We start from the raw sequence: 18,520 nt of genomic DNA on the forward strand, positions 1-18,520 counted from the left end.
CTGAAGTCAGAGACCATCTATTAACTCTGCACTGGCACACCAAGGTAGGAGATATAGTTTACATTCCAATACTCGTATATTTAAAACTGCCTTATCAAGTAAAAGTGTTAACAATTAACAGGCTGAACGAAACATGCAAAATAAATCACAAATAACTGCAAATTACTGCTAATCCCTCCGATCAGCTCATCATTCCTGCTCCAACCAGCAACATACCTGACCTCAGGTCAGTATTCACGCCACTAGTGGGAGCTGTACAGCTGGAGCAGACAAGTGAGGGCAGTGTGTTTCTGCAGTTTTAACAGGGGAAAATGGCCAAAGATACTAAAACTTTTTCGTCACTCTTAAGTACTCGACGGGTATACGATTTTGGAAACTCCTGCCCCGACGCAGGCTGTAAGACGTACTGCTGACTGTTTTCAGTTTTATTTGGAAATTACCTAGTTAAATCCCGCAAACCTCTCCTGGTAATTTACTGTAAGTAGGAACATTAGCACTAAGGGTTAAAGTTGGAGTGAAATATGTACTTGCATTAGCAGGAGGGGCCGCTGGGCGCCAGTGAAAACATTGATTTTGGCTCCTCTAGGCTGCAAATAATTAAAAACAAGTTAGAGGCCATCAGTTATTTTAGCCAGTTTGAACTTTTCAGCACCAAATGAAATGTGTTCGCAGGTTTGGTTTCTGGAGTCTGTCTGGTATTCAAAGTTATTGGTTGGATGTAAAGTTTCTGATAGCAAATACACTTAAAAACTAACAGTGTCCAGCTTACTAATCATATTGATTCTAAATTCTTAATATTTAAGTTTGGTGGGGGGAGGAGTTTTATTTGCCAGAACACAGAAATCCGATAAGTTTGTTTTAAGGGCACTCTAATATCAATTCTGACCACAAGGTGGAACAGCTGAACCAGGTTCTTTAGATTTGGGGCGGGGGCGGGGGGTGAAAAGGAGTGGGGCTAATGTCAGTGGAGTGTGGGAGAGACAAACATTTTGATAAGCGGTTAATGAAAAAGTCAATGGAGTAGGAGAGAGTCAACAGACAGCCAGAGCTCTCTGGGGAAGCGGCCTCTCTGTGAATCGGGGCTCCCTCTTGCCCCGCTGGATCCTTCCTGCACACTTCACTGACAGCCTGGGCATGAAGGGTCACGACGCTTCAGTGAACTGAGCAAACGTTTATTTTCTCTCGCTCCACACATGCGTTTTTGAAGTATCATAGATTAACATGTTAAACTGCTGAGGCTCTTTACTGGGATAAGTCATGGTATGAATGAGCTCTCTCTTTATGATGAAAAGGCTTAGTACATAGAGTATTTTCTTGTTGTCATACCAGTCTTTTTATGCTATGTGATTTGTTCTTAAGTACTTTCAAAAATCACATTTCCAAATTGAATTATTAATAAAGCTAGTAGAGATTAACTACATCCCTGACTAACCAGCTTCTGCTTCATAACGTTACGCAAAGATCTCGTGACGCCCGGGTGTTAAATAACCGAGCTAATGGTAAATGCTAGTTTTTGGATAAATTGCTTTAGGACAATGGGTTTGAACCACGGCTGAGACCTGTTTCTGAATATAAGCGGCAGGTGTAATGTTTTGACCAGGCGCTAACCTCCGGGTCTGAAAAGTGACGCCTATGCAGGAGTGCCTAAAAATTGGGTTCTAAAACCTTTTTCGACATACTATACTGTGGGTACATTCCAAGTCTCTTAATTGCATCCACGTTTCCCTCACTTGTGTCTTAGTCCCTCCCACCAGGGATGCTTGGAAAGCTGCGAGGAGAGAGGGAACAAGAAAGGGTGTTATTACAGAAATGAGATGTCCTTTCCTTATGAAGCGTCAAGTTAAGCGAAGTCTGGTTCTGATGACTGCGGCTGACGATCACAGCTGGATCAGCTGTTAGTCGGCTTTAAGAGCTGGAGAGACTTTTGATGTTGTGTGCTTGACTCTGAACGGTACCAATGAAACTGAAGACGCACAGTTATCTTTACTGCCGGAGTAGAGGTGTTTGCTTTCTGTAGCCTGTTACCTGTTGAACAAACTGCATTCTGTATTTATACTGTGTTCCTTGTCCTGTTATAAGCACAGGATATATTTCTATTGTTAGAATGCATTTGTCATATTATCATTTGTTTGCATCTGTATTTAATGATATTCTGATTGTGAAGTCATTATTAAATAACTCAGAATATGATTGTAGTTTCTTTTGAACCTGGAAAGTTTGTATTCAGCTAAATGTTTCAGGGAAACTTAAAATGATGTAACTCATTTCAAACCCGACGCTCAGGATGATCAACCTAACATTACTGAATGGAAATGACTACAAACGAAGAAATAAATATGTGTTCCTTGCTGACAGACAGACTCTCTCTGACTTTAATTGTATCCATAAAAAAAGTTATTGGGTGAAATAACGTATGAAAAGACAAATCTTTCTAATAAATGAAAACAGTCATTTTGTGGTCCTTTTGTTGTTCAAACCTAAAATTAACATATATTTTAACCAGATGGTGAATCAGAAAACAAATAAAATATAGAACTTGGGTTAAAAGACTTCTGTGAAGGCAGTTCCTCATGTATCCTCGCTCATGGCTCCTCAGAGATCTTTCCTAGCTCCTACCTCCTCAGACCACAAATAAGACGGCCTTCAAGATGGTGGACCAGAACAGCTTCCGCTTCAGGCGAGGATCGAGGAAATGAAAAATAAGAGACTTGGGTACCATGTGAGCTATTTTTTTCTTTCTTTCTTCAACAAACTATACCATGGGATTTTTCTAAATAATATAGTATAACCTTTTTATGACTTTTTTTAAAGTACTATACTATGACTGGTTTCAACATACTATAGTCATGTTTTGGACATACTCTACTGTGACTTTTTATTATTATTAACAATGTATTCTTTTTTTAACATACTACTTTTTCATGACTTTTCGACATACTATACTACAGTGGTGGGCTGTCACGGCCTGCAAGGCCTTCTCTGCTGGCCTAAACAGAATCACAAAGTTATAGCTGTTTTATAATTTAAATTTATTTCTCAAATACACATGTATTGTAATTTATAAAAATATTTTCCCATTATCTTATTTTCTCATTGCACAGCTACTGTCTTCCTCAGTTGCTCTGCTTCCAGTGCAGCTTGTTTTAAGTAGAGCTTTTATCCAATCAGATTTCACCTCTGTGTCTCTAGGTAAGAAGAGAGGCCCGAGGCCTGCAGGCTCTCAAGTGAATCCCTTTGCAGTTTAAGTGAATGGGAACGATATTGTTGATTGTCATAGTGTTCAACCAATCAGATCTTTAGTTTGACATGTTGGGCGTATTATTTGACGTGCCCGAGCCTGCTAGCTGGCCTACGTCAGCATTATGTGCTCAGTTTCCATGTGCAGCTCTGCAGTGAGGTACAGCGTGTGCTGTGATTGGTCAGTGGGCGAGCACGTGACTATCGTGAAACGATCACGTGATGCAGCTCAGCATATGGGCATTCTGACAAGTTTCCTGACTCGAGTGAGATGTACACACACCGTGACACAGGGGGCTGAGATGAGGAAAGACATAGCAGAGCAGTACATTTAATATGTTAGTTGTGAGAGTAAAATCATAAGACGGACTCCAAAAGAAAATAATGTGTTGTGGCTTGTCATTGAGTAGTGATGGTGGACTACAACTGGTTCTCAGACCAGTTGAGAACCACTGTCCTACATCAGCGCAGAAAACAATATATTTCTCACGATTTATGCTTCTGCATTTTCCAAATGCACTGGTATTATTTGAACGTATTGTTCGGTTTGTAAGCTTCATACCGAACGGTTTAATACGAATATGCAAATAGTTACAGCTCTAGAAACAAATAATAGCTGTGGCATCATCATGAGGTTATAAGGTGGTAATTCAGCTGCAGGATAGCAGTGAAGGCCCAGGTATAAAATGCACGGCCCGCCGCTGCTATACTATGACTTTACTTTTTAAACTACGTCTAGCAAACTATGATATGACTTTTTTCTATACTATTCTATGACTTTTTAATGACCTTTTTCAACAAAGTAGACCAGGGGTAACTAATAGGCGGACCGCGGTCCGAGTCCAGTACCAGACTGTGGACCCTGGAACTATAACTGACAGATTGAGAATTATAAAAATTTTCCGGAGCGCTTCTATTTTAACTGGCGCAGCTTTTCTAGCCGGTACGTTACGCGTTCAGCGGCCCAGGAAACACCAACCAATTACATGCGCTGTACATCATCTCAGGTGATGCTACTCAGCCAATCAAATATGTGTATTCCGATAAACTTTGCCCTCGACTCGAGTGAGATTTACACACGGGAGAGATCCAACAGTCGGAGAGGTACGTGAGTCAAAGATGCTTTTTCACATGATGAAAAAGAGAAAGGTGGACAGCTAAACCAGAGCCTTTAACCAAGAGTGGACCGACTCTTAAATGTTTATTCTGACCACGGCCAGTTTAAAACCAGTAGGTCTCATATGTTCAGAGACCGTGACGATTATTAAAAGCAGTAATATGAAGCTCCACTAGAGACAAAGCACAACTCTTTTGAGCAAATGTACCCACTCACATCCGAAATTAAGTCACAGAAAATAAATCTACGAGTCCAATATTATCAGAATCCTAACATGTTAATTCACTGACCAACAATGATGTTAACGGAGAGGAATAGAGCTGAAACAAGTGGTTTAATAACCACAGATAAAGTCCATGCACACACATTTTTCTTATTCGAAGATGACAAGAATATAATGTTTTATTGGGGTGACATAATTTAACACCTGAATGAACTGAATTTAAATCTGCAGGACAATTCAGTTGAGTTCATTTTTCTAAAATGAAGTACTTTATTTTCACAGTGATATTTTTTTTTTGTTAAAGCTTTCTGTTATGTATTTGATTTTTGAATCCAGTCCTTGCTTTACATGAAATGAGAGATAATTTATTCATTATTAGAGTATGTTATTTATAATTCATCCTGTTCAATTTGAAAACTGACAATAAATATTGTTGAGACGTTACTCATTGAACGTTCTTTATTTGATCGGTTGTACATACAACAGGTCGATACAACTGTTGGCTATTTCAATTTATATGGCACTAAATCGTTGCGCAAGTTAGACATTGTAAAGTTCCGGACCTTTGCATTAAAAAAAACTCTGAGTGGACCTCTGTGAATTTGTGAACTAAATACCCCTGTTCTATACTGTGACTTTTTTCAACATTTTATTCCATGATATTTTTTAATCTCTTTTTTCGACATGCTATACCAGTGGTTCTCAACTGGTCTGGCTGCGGGACCCACCATCACCCCTTAATGACAAGCCGCGACCCACGACCCAAATTTTATATATATATATATAATTTGGGTATATCTATATTCAAGAAGTCTAGTAGTAGGAACGTCCCTGTGTAGTAAACAACTGCCAAATCAAATAAAGAAAGTACACATCAATTATATTTTAACAAACATTATTCTCATTTTTCAAATTCAACTGGATGGATGATAAATAATACATATAAATACATAAATAAATGTTCTTCTCATTTCAAATAAAATAACAGCTGGATTGAAAAATAAATTACGTAACGAAATTCATTTTAGAAAAATAATTTTCACTGAATTGCCCTGCCGCTTTAAATTTAGTTCATTCAGGGTGAAGTGAAAAAGCCACGAAATTATATTTTTCTCATCTTCCAGAAAGAGAAATTAGTGTTGTCAGAATTCACCTAAATGAGTCTGTCCAGTCAGAGTCTAATGACTCTGGTCTCTTATGAAGGTATATTTGTGTCTTAATTACGTAAAAATTTCTCGCACTGCAATCAAAAATCAAGTTTGTATGTGAAAATATATAAAATGAGAATAATTTATTTGTTAGTTTTGCTGTTGAAACTAGAATTTTTGGTCAAACAAATTAAATCTTTGGTTGAAAAAAATATATCTTTGGTTGAAAAAAAAGCTTTGGTTTCAAAACAAAAAGCTTTGGTTTGGAAACCAAAAACTTTGGTTTTGAAACCAAAAGCTTTGAAACCAAACGTTTTGAAACCAAAAGCTTTGAAACCAAAAGTTTTGAAACCAAAAGCTGAGTTGGGTGTAGTGGGCGAGGCATACACTGCTGATGTACCATGAGTTTCTATTGGTCGGTTTGACTTAATCCAAACATGCTCCTTTACGTTCCCAACATATTGGTGCCCCCTGTGAGGCTGTTATTCCCAACACATTTACACAGTCTTACAACCGGCCCTTTGAGGCGACCGTGATGCTGATGTGGCCCAGAGTGAAAATGAGTTTGAGACCCCTGTTCTAGATCATTGACATCTCCAGTTAACTCACACAGAACTGTATGCAATCCCTCGTCCCTCAGAGTTTGTTGATGTATAAATGATGTGAGTATCTGTCCGACCTTCCTTGTGATACGCTCCCATGTGAGGGTCGAAGCAGCAAAATAGCAAGAGAGTAGTCATCACATAGACCACCCGTGCACTTCTTATAATCAGGCCTTCAGATTTGAACTAATGTATTGGATAAACTTTAAAAACAAAGCGTGTGCACCACTTTAAAATGAACATGTATTGTTGGTTGCGCTACATACCGGTCTACTCACTGTGTCCGTTGGTCCGCGAAGAGTAGCTCTCGTGCTCGACGCAGAAATCCAACAAAGTCCAAATGATCAGCTGTTGAATCCAGGCCATGAATGACGATCCACACCGAGATCCAATGAACACCGTCTTTTAATTGTAGTGACTTTTAACAAGCATTGTTTTATCTCCATTCAGCGTTCAATGAGTCGAAGTGTCTCACAGCAACTACTGTAGCTTTTCTATTATTATTTAGGACTGTATATATATATATATATATATATATATATATATATATATATATATATAACTAGTGGTGGGCAAGTTAACGCGTTATTATCGCATTAACGCATTCGTTAATTGATGCCGACAATTACTTTATAGCGCGTTAACGCATTTTTTTTATTTTGAAAGTCCATGGAGGAAGTATAGAAAAACAAAAGCAAGACAAGCTAACAGATGCTACAGAGAAGTGGATACACACTGCAGCCGGTTAGAATACACTGCGTTACAACGTGCACCAGCTGTTGCTCTCCCTGGAGACTACTGGACATCACTGCGGTCAACTCAGCAGACACTTACATTTTAGTGCACCTATATGCTGAAATTCACGGTAAACGCATTCAAACGTCACAGGTCGGGAGCGAGCGATGGACTTTGAAAGTTAGCGGAAAGATTAACGTGAGACAACTTCCGGTTTCTTCAGACAAACATCCGGTTTTCAAAGTATGAATTATATTCACATTAAGTACAAAAAATACTACCTGCATCTCGTGAGTTAAAGGGAAAATATGCATATGATATAAGAATGATATAATATAAGAAATATGACCACTACTGTGTAAAGGGAATACTGCTGTTATAAAGCACCTTATGTGTTTAAAGTGTTTGCAAACCAAACGGTATTGCCCTTTTGTACATATAGCAGTACTTTTACAATAAAAGTGCGCAATACACTACTTTTAATTCATTATTGAACTTTGCCATAACAATGCAATTAATTGCGATTAATCGCAAAAAATCCATGCGATTAATCACGATTAAATATTTTAATCGTTCCCCAGCACTAATATATACTGTATATATGTGTGTGTGTGTGTGTGTCAAACTTTTTTTATCCATGTTTTATTATATAGTATACTATGACTTATTATGAGATTTTTGTGACATATTACACTATGACTTCTTCATGTTATTTGTTAGGAAATTCTTCATATTATACTATGATTTTATTACTACACTATGACATTTAATTTTTATTTATTTATCCATATTATGTCTTTTTATTACATTTTTATGACAAAGTATCATTTAACAGAGAAATAATGGCACAATAAATGCATCAAACGCATCACTCATGAATATTTTAAAATTAAGTTCATGAATGCGACTTTGATTGCAATATTATCCACAGGGCTTTAAAATAATGGATCATTGAAATGGCGAACAACCTAAACTATAAAATTCCTAAAGAAATTTTGACAGTGTGGCTTCTACTGCCCGTCTCAATATATACACGCCAATCTTACCGGTAGCATCATTCAGGTTCGATTGAGATGGTGCTACTCTTTTTTCTGCATTTTAGATTCATACTCTTGGATTGAATTTTGTATTTGTGGGGCTTTTATTTTGAAAGGGTGGTACTGGGTAAGTGAGAGAGGGGGAGAGGAGACCGAATGATAATGTTTGACACAAAAATGAGAGGCGTCATCACACGCATTCCAGTTAGAATTCATTCTGTGGGGCTTTTAATTTGAAATGGGGGAAGGGGGGGGGGGAGTCCTCTAAAAATATCTAAGACCTGAATGACTGTGTGATAGAGAGAGACACAGAAAGATAGACAGAGGAGAGAGAGACAGAGCGAGTGAGTGAGTGAGACAGGCAGACAGACCTGAATGACTGTATGAGAGAGAGACACACACACAGAGAGAGAGAAAGACAGACAGACAGATAGAGGGAGATGAGTGTGTGTGCGTGTGTCTCAGTGCCTCTGTGTGTTTATCAACATCACTAATGAGCTCATATAAACACCTGTGTGCTTGGGTGTGTTAGATCCTGGGGTACTACTGGCCCGATACGGGGCTACTTACTGACTCAGCTCTCTATTAAAAGATTGTCGAGCTGGTGTTCTTGCGAGGGAACTCGCCTGGCTCTTCTAACTGCCGTTACTCCCGACGTCTACCCTGCTTCCTCCGGTCTGAGTGCGCTCGGTCGAGGGGCCACCCTGACCCCGGGCGCTCCTACCAGTCGCGTCGGTTATGGCAGCTTCCCTCTTCTGGATCCGTGCTCTTGGTAAATGCCAGGTTAGGTTTTAACGGCTAGGATTACTTCTAAAACCGTAAGGGATTGTTAAGTGGATTCGGTCTCTAGGATAACCTTACAGAACTCAGTTGTTAGACATACAATGGATTTAACTTTTTACTGCCACGAGGAACTTTTTACTACTTGAACAAATGAATGCACTTGAGAATTTTACTTTAAATGCAGATTAGATATTTATTGCAGGTTATATTTAGTTAGTTAGCAAGGGTTAAGCTACAGCTCACATAAAATGTTACTACACTTGATTCGTTAATTTAATTTTCTTCTTCAGATTATACTCATTAGTTTTAGATGCCGAGACGGCTCGGTTGGAGCTGGATCTTCAATGGTGCGATGAAAAGGTTCTTTTGGAGTTGTTAGGAGTGAGGGTCCGGCCGGCTCTGCAGCAGAGTCCGTTCAACTCAAAACTCCTCAAAACTCAGTACAAAGTCTTTCTAGGGCTGCTGCGTCTTCTCCGTTGTTCAGTTGTTAAAGGCGAGCAGTGGGGAGAGGAAAATCTCCGTCTTTCAATTCTTTGTCCACGAACTGCGGTCTTCTTTCCGTGAACAGAGACGAAGTCCTCGAAAACTTCAGCTACGATCGTCCATATCTTCTTCTCAGAGCACTTGGACGGCTCTCGTGTAGAAATCCCAGTTTGGGGCTTGCAAGCGTCTCCCTTTATCCTTGATTTGGGCTATCTGTTCTCCCCCCCCACCTTTCCTGAACGCATGATCTTTTTGTGTGTGCGTTTGTCTCCGGAAAGCACCCGACTTTCTTCTGGCCTGTATGACTCATCTCTTGCAACAGTTTTCCATGTCTTATGACTGATTTCCGACCCACACCCAAAAACATCTGTTCCTGTCTCACTCAGTCTGCTGACACACCATGACTTAACACTTTTTTCCACATCTCAGCTCCAGTACACAGAACATATCATAATCAGTTTTTACATTTGTTAAATCACTCTATGCATTAAACATTCGTTATATAATGACCACAATCCTTATCTTTCGATTATACTTTAACTATTGATTTCTGAATATATGCTTTGTGCTTTTATATCCTGACTTTCCCCTGAACGTGTATGGAGGCAGCTCTTGTGATCTCAACTCTTCTGACAGGTGCATATTGCTGATTGGATCACCTGTGTGTTCGAGGCTAATTAAAAGAGATTAGAGTGAACAGTGATTTTCAACAAAACTACCTGTCAAACATATGCCCTTCATACCAAAACCATGAGACAAATCAATAAAATATGGATACCATGAGAGAGATAAGACTCTGTCAAACGCGCTGATGTGTTTTTTATGTTTGTGGTGTTAATAATGTGAGCTCAAGCGCAACAGACAAAACTGGTACCGTCTGCGTTCTTTGAGAAATTAGTGGTGAGATTTAACATAGAGTCTAATGGAGCAGTTGATTCGAGTTCATGTCGCTCTGTGGCTCTTTGAGCCAAATGTGTAAGTCCATTGGATTCCACAGACACTTTACTGCGACCAGCACATTTCCAAGCTTTTTGGCCAAAATGGTGTTTCAAGAGTAAAAATTGTGGAAGCTGGAGCAATTTGTTTGGAAAAATCACAGAAGATTTTCCTGCTCCGCTCCACTCTAACGGTTATGCTCTCACTCTAGCTCTTAACGAGCACCGCAATACACACCCATTATAAAATCTGAAACAGACCCAAACGTTTCCTGAAACTTGCTCAGTTTTTGAGGATTTTCGGGAAAACGGCTTGGCAAATCTCTCCGAAAAATAGATAGCACACTATTCCCGATCAGGCCGCACGTCTTGATGTATTTTACACGCCGCTGTTGGCAACGCTGTGTGAGGAGAAGCGCGGCAAACCTCATTTTGCTCCGTTTTCCGGGATTTTCGGGAAAACCGCTGGGCGAATCTCTCCGAAAAATAGTTTCCGCGCTATTCCCGATCAAGCCGCACGTTTTGATGTATTGTTCACGCCGCTGTTGGTAACGCTGTGTGAGGAGAGGTGCGCTAAACTTTGGATAAAGCTGATTATTATTAAGCCCGATGGATAATATACAGTGTGCTTTGGCACAGGCAGTTTTACTGCCTTGTGCCACAAAGCCACACTGAATAACATCTCGTACCTTATCATTCCTCCTGCAGCTATCTGTTTTTTGTGCATAGTCATCGTTTATACATCTGGTCCCTGGTTTCCTACGTCACCTTTTATCAAAGTTCAAAGTTCATTGTGCGTGTGTGTTATAGATGTATAGATTGTGTTTCTGCCGTAGCTCTCGTGATATAACTCTATCTAATAAACTTTGCATTGGGTTGCTCATTCAATATTCTCCTGTGCTTCGTTCACGCCCTGTCTACCTGAATCATGTTGCATCGATACAGTGGTTCAGGGGTTATTACAATATTAGACTGTTTAGTTGTGCTATGTTACGATCAATGTATCGTGAATTATTAAAGCTTGTCGCTGATGTAACAGGTTAGAACCTGAAGTTGTGATGACATCTTAAAATGTATAGAGAGGGTCTTAAAAAAGGTCTTAAGAAGTATTCAAGTCAACTACAGGATTCCGGCACACACCCCGACTACATGTAAAGCTGCAACCAACAGCCTGTTAGCTTAGCTTAGCAGTTTTTAAGCTAACCGGCTTCCGTTTTTAACTTTATGTTTTAAAAACAGTTATGAGAGTGGTGTCAAACTTCTCATCTAACTCTCAAGAAAGCAAATTAAGTGTACTTCCCAAAATGTCAAACTTTCTCTTTAAACGCTGACATTTCACAGCCCTTCTGGCTTTTTTCTTTCTCAGAAAAAAAACTTTGTTGTCCTTGTTTTGTGTTTATTTCCCTCTGTCAACATGACGACTGACGGTAGTCCCTGCCGTTGTGTAATCGGTCTGTATGACGTATGTTAAAAGTTTTTTTAAAAGCTAAAAAGCCCACGAGTGTGTCACAGAGGAGGATAGGATCTGCCTATCCTAGATAGGCAGATCCTAGGATCCTATCCTAGGATAGGATCTGCCTATCCTATACACAGAGGAGGATAGGATCTGCCTACCCTCTCCGCCCTTTCATCCTCCAGTCGTGTTGCTTCTGGACTGCAGAGATGCATATTTCAATGCTTACCAAACAATATTCTCCTCCAGAATTTTTTTTCTTCTCTCTGTCTCTGCAGCAACTCCTCTCCCATACCACACACACACACACACGCACACAACCTCCTCCTGCACCATTACCGCTCTGCATAAATGCAACACAACCCCAAATTATGGTCAGCCGCTTGTGAAGTTAGTTTTGCTTGGGAAAACCAAGCTGCCATCTTTAATATCATAATGTTACCAAATTACATGGTTCTAATCGGGAACTGTTTGATCACGCTGCTGGCATCTGGAGAGCTTGCATGTGACCTGAACAGTTTTGTTTTTTCCTCATCTCTAAAGTATGACCTCTGCTTCTGACCCGGCATTAATCAAGTAAACCACTTAACACCAAGGAGAGGCCTTCACCACCAGTCGCACCCTGCACGTAGACGCACAACACCAACAGCTCACTGTGAGCATCTGTGGTGTCGGTCTGGAGCATCTGCAAGGCGAACCGAGCAGCAGTACAGTAGTATAGTTGAGAGTGATGATCAGAACCAGAACTACAGGGAACAGATTTGTAGCAGTAGTTGACGGGTTCCTCTTTTACTCAGTTTGTGTCGCAGAAGTCTGGTCTGAATTGATAACTACGCCAACTCAAATCATCACCATTTCTGTCTGCTGTACCGTTTTTTTTATGTGAACCGTTGCTATTTCGACGGCTGTCGCTAGCTAACTTCCACATGAACTAAACTGACTTAAGGCAAGTCACATACTCAGTCAGGAGAGGTATTGCAGTAACGACTAAAACAAGCAGTGGAGTAGCATAGTGCAGTGTAGAGCGTAGTAACGTTGTGTAGCGTAGAGTCAGAGTAAACGAGTCAACTTTAACCACTTACTTCATCCACACACTCTTGTCACAGCGTAGGGAAGCACATTGCTATCGCCAGATGAGTGACAACTTTGTTGCGCTCATTTTCTGAAACCATTGTAGCATTAAAGCATGGTGGGCAATTAGCAAGCCAGCTAGCTTGCTAATTGCCCACCGCGCCGGAGAAGGACAAGCTACTTTTCTCTTTTGTACTCCTTTATTTCTAAGGTGAATTCATTACTTACAGCTAATTATTTCAAAGGTTAACCATTATATTCAGCTAATTATTACACCTGTTTATCAATTAATTTCAGCAAACTATTTCGCCTGTACATCCATACATTTTCACTTATCATTTCAATGTTTTATTAATTACTTTTAGCTAACGTTAATAACTTCAACTGTTTAGCCATTATCGTTATTTAACCGTTAAAGCAGGGGTCTTCAACGTTTTTCAGGCCAAGGACCCCCAAACTGATAGTGAGATGGAGCAGGGACCCAGACTATATATATTGTATAAAAATGTGTTTTATATTAAACTAGGCCTAGACCGTGTATACCTCTTTATTGTGCATTCAATCCGAAGCTATTCAAATAATACACAGGTTCATATATTCATGTTTTCATTTTAAACATGTGCAAGGTACAGTGAGTAGGGTGGCCGTGCCACTGCCATTTATAAACATACCTTGTCAGCTGATACCAATGCCAATATCAACATTGTCTGTCAATTGCATACAAGCTATTCAAATTGGTGTTTCAATTTTTAAACGTGGAAATAAAAAATGAGTGATGGCCTATTAGTACCACTGCCATGCATAAAGATACCTGTTATACAACACTGAACTATTAAAATAATGGACAGATTCATGTTTAGAGAAAAACTTTTTTTTTGAATTGTCTAATCAACCAAACATTCCGCGGACCCCCTGTTGAAGACCTCTGCATTAAAGTATGAATTTTAGCTAAACATTTGAACAATGTATGCATACATTTTAAGCTAACGCTCTGGACTCCTCTGCTCGCTTGCTTACTAGATTGCGTGCAACCTCGATGGTGACACGTGGCTTTAAGATGTTGTAACTGACACACTGGAAAGTGCCTTGTGGATATATATTTTTTAATAAAATCACAATTTTCCAAAATCTTTCCCCTCACCCCTCTAACAACTGCAGGAGTACCTCCTCGGCTATAAATTTGGAATCACTTATCAAGACCACTGCATCGGCTTCCTTTCAGGCCCATCCAACAGGACGTTTCCCACAAACTCACCGTGACAAGTATGATTCCAACAGATGTTTAATAAAGTTTCCAAAGTGTAGTAAAATCAATTAGCCCCTGACACTTTAAAACCCCAATGTCTTCACCACAAATCAACATTTTAATCTTGTATGCGGCGCCCTCGGCATCACGGTAGCAGCCCATGTGCTTCCTTTTTTTTTGCCGCTAATATGCTCCTTATGGTAAAGAACTACATACTGTAAATCACCCATATGCAGTCCAGCTCCCTTTCATGACTTTGTTTGTTGAAACTGGCCCCGCAGCACCAGTCCGACATGAATCTAGCAGCTTCATTACGACCAAGCAGAAGCCTGTTACTCTGCTCTGCCTACGGGGAATAACACCTTTTTTTCTTCATTAACCGGCGAATAAGAGCTGTTACCCACAGTTTCCATCACTTTATGCCCTACGACCTGACACTTTCCCCGTTTAACGCGTCCTGTCCTCACGCACAATATCCTAGCGTTAAGCAAGGTCCCAACTGTTAGCTGGCTCGGCTCTTCGAGCCGTTAATTCCTTTCTCACCTTGCTTTAACTCGAACACACATCTTTTCCTTACATGCAGCCAGCCAGATGTTTCGGCTGGAAGTTGTCCACAGAGGTGGTATGCACGGTTGGTATTTATCCAAGTTTTATTTTTCTCTTCAACGGCATCTTTGTTTGTTGAAACTGGCCCCGCAGCACCAGTCCGACATGAATCTAGCAGCTTCATTACGACCAAGCCGAAGCCTGTTACTCTGCTCTGCCGACGGGGAATAACACCTTTTTTTCTTCATTAACCGGCGAATAAGAGCTGTTACCCACAGTTTCCATCACTTTATGCACTACGACCTGACACTTTCCCCGTTTAACGCGTCCTGTCCTCACGCACAATATCCTAGCGTTAAGCGAGGTCCCAACTGTTAGCTGGCTCGGCTCTTCGAGCCGTTAATTCCTTTCTCACCTCGCTTTAACTCGAACACACATCTTTTCCTTACATGCAGCCAGCCAGATGTTTCGGCTGGAAGTTGTCCACAGAGGTGGTATGCACGGTTGGTATTTATCCAAGTTTTATTTTTCTCTTCAACGGCATCTTTTTTTCTTTTCATTTCTCCTTCTTTCTGCTCTCAGTGGATGGTTTACTTTACCCCCAAAAGTAGACGTTGCAGAGAGGGAAAGGCTTTGCCAGCATACCAACAATTCACCGGTGGGTTGACGGAGCTGATTAAGTTGAAGTTGACAGCTGCATAAATCACTGGCTTGTGGTGCTAATAGGTGGCAGTATAAAATCAAGTGCAGGACCACCCATGCTGTGGGGCAGAAAATAGGAGCATCAAGTCATATCTACCGTGCAGCGCTGTACAGCCACCCGAAACACTTAACCCCCCCCCCCCCCCCACTGGCCTACTCCGGTTCAAGGGGCTCTCTTAGCAACACAGGAAAGGCCTGTCTGGCATCCGCAGCACAGTGATTCATATTTGGCACTTTCATAAAGGTTCCAAACTACAGGGTTTTTTTTCTTTTCGAGGGCCCTATTGTCGAACGTTTCACTCCTCAATCGCCTCTCTCGGAAAAAACCTATTACATTTCAATGGCAATAAACGAACAGGAGCTCGTGCTTTTTCCTCTTTCATATGAAGATCTCAGTAAGTCGTCGGATATTTTTTTTAATTTTTTCAAAAATTTTCTCTTCACGGTGAGGAGAAAACGCTGCATTAACCCAGATTAGTTAGTTTTTCGTCACAGTATTTCCATGTGTGAATGGTAGGGTGCTTGAGCTCATTCAGTAGAGCCGCTAAGAGAGGTGTGAAGGTGGCTGTTTGCGGGGGCCTCTTCCTTTGTGAGGGGGGAGATAAAACACGAGCAGAGCATAAGGGGGGCGGAGCCCTGTCGCACAAAGCTGTGCATATAGAGTGGTCTCACCGACGTCACGATCTCCTTAGTTACGAGGTCTGTCCGCCATGTTGGAGTACATACAGATCCTACATGGCGGCGAGTAAACAAGGAAGTGCGGCGAAAATACCATACTTTGAATCACTGGATAGTGCATCAAAGGTTCGCTACCTGGCCAAATTGAAGGTTATTGGTAACTTGGATCCCTATACGATGAGTGCAGATCGTTTCAGTGCCGATCCTACTTATCTTCCATCGGTAAACTACGCCAACATCTACGCGTATCTCGTGAACACCCCCAGTCCTTACACAAGTACAATATGGGATGTGTGGTTCTATAAAATGGTATAGAATTTGCAGGGTTGAGAAGTCCAGCAGTCCAGTATAATATCTCACCTTTTCATCATTATTTTCGAAAAATTCTGAATCAAACATGGATCGTTCATCAGAAAGTTCCTTTTTCAAATTCAGATTTTCCGAGAGTAGGCGCTGCATCTCAGCTTGCATTGCTGCAATCGTGGCCCCACAGAGGTCTGTCTGATTGGCTTGGTTATTCTTATCCTCGTCCTCATCCTCTGCTGCTGGTGGGCTGTCATATGCATGATCTGACGTTAAAGTCATATCAAGCAATGCTGAGGCTGCATCTATGTGTTTCGCCTGTTGTACACGCTCGACACGTCTCTGGTACCGACTGCTGTCACGGGCCGATGAAGCTTCGGTAACCTTCTCATGTCCAAGTTTTAGAGACGGAGACCAGTCTGGATTATCGGCATCTTGGAGAGTAGATGGTTTACCTGAAACAGTTTGTAATAAACATTGAAATACAAGTTTACCGGAGTAGTCTTATCGGATTAATTTATATTTCCTTCATTAAATACTGTTCACAAACTAATTTGTTAATAAAATCACTTACCACTTATAAAGTGATCCGCACATACTCTAGTGTACGCCAAATTCCATTCCTTTATATCTCGAGAGATGCGTGACAGCCATTTCTCGCGACGTCGCTTGGATAGCTCCTTCGTGTCATTTCCTTGATGTGTAATGACCGCTGGCAAACGAAAGAATGATTTCTTGTCTTTATCAGCTCTGCTGCCACAACCAAAGACAGCACAAAAGTTCACCATGATCGACAGGTTATGCGACTCAGCCGTGCATGCCAGTGGCTTTGGGTGTACTCCAACATGGCCGACAGCTAAAACTGTGACGTCACACGAGACCACTCTATTGCTCAACAACAAGGCCTGGATCCCCGGGCGTAGCACAACAAAACTCTAACCTCGGGTGAAGGGCCCCCTTCTACCATCGGGCTTGGCCGTGCATGTGTCCCGCGACTATCACACTGTGTGCTCGAGGATACTCAGGAGTGAAATGGTACGATAACAAACACATCCATACAACCAGAATATCTTTCTGAATATAAAATCTTCTGCTAAATGCTCCACTAGGTTCACCCGCTAGTCGCTAAACTGGAGCTGGGTCGGTAGCCTACTGTGGGTTCGTTATGTTTTCAGAGCTTTTTTCTTTTTTGCTGAAAACAGCTGATTGCTGCCGCTGGAAAACTTGTGGTGGTCGAGAAGCAAAGCAGTAAAGTTGGAGAACAAAAAACGATGAGCTGAAAAACGCTGAAATGTTCCGCAGAGCTGAGAACAGTCAGATGCTCTGTGGGTTCATCACTACGAGTAACACTTCCTACATACAGTTAGGAACTTGATCCATTGCTATTGTTAAATAGCAGCTTTAAAGATGTTAAATGTTGCATGTGTTCAACAGATACATTAGAAATGATAGAATATCAATCAGTTTATCGTTTGAGTCATTTGTCAAGCAAAAATGTAAAAAAATGGGCTTGTTGCTACTCCATGTTCTCTTTTTCTGTTTTATATTATTGAAAACTGAATACATCTTTATTTTATTTGATACTCTTCATCGGACAGAACATTTGAGGACATCACCTTGATCTATGGGAGACTGTGAATGGCATTTATTGGCAGACCAATCTATATAGATAATAGAGTTGCAGCTCTAGAAACAAGCTTTCACATTCTTGGATCTATTTAATGCCAATAACAAATCCCCAGCAGAGACTGTAAACAACAATGAATTGGTGATAAAAAAAGAAAATAAGGCCAACCTTCATGCTCCAAAGGCACACTTGGCCCACATTTCAGTCAACTCATTCAAGGGTTTTCCAAATTTTGTTCATAAGCTCGAGCCCGCCAAACCACACTATTAAACGATTCACAGAATTAAACGATAAAGGGAAGGACAAACCGGTCACACCTGGAATTCACTTCGCCCACAGCAGCGTCGGCTGACCGTACACTTCAACCTCTGACTCTGATGCACTTAAGCTGCCACAGGGTGTCCTTTACTGCCTCGAAATGGCTTGAGGTCATCTCTCATCAACCAACACAAATGACTCCTGGCCGTGTTCGCCCCCAGGCGATAAACGCTGAGTGTTTATGGCAGCTACCTATACTTCCCTCTCACTCGCTGCCCAGGTGGGCCGGCATGGGGGAAAAGTCAATAAATGATGTAGATGTTTGTGACGCTGCAG

The sequence above is a fragment of the Melanostigma gelatinosum genome, assembly GCF_949748355.1.
Source record: "Melanostigma gelatinosum genome assembly, chromosome: 6".
NCBI lineage: Eukaryota > Metazoa > Chordata > Actinopteri > Perciformes > Zoarcidae > Melanostigma > Melanostigma gelatinosum.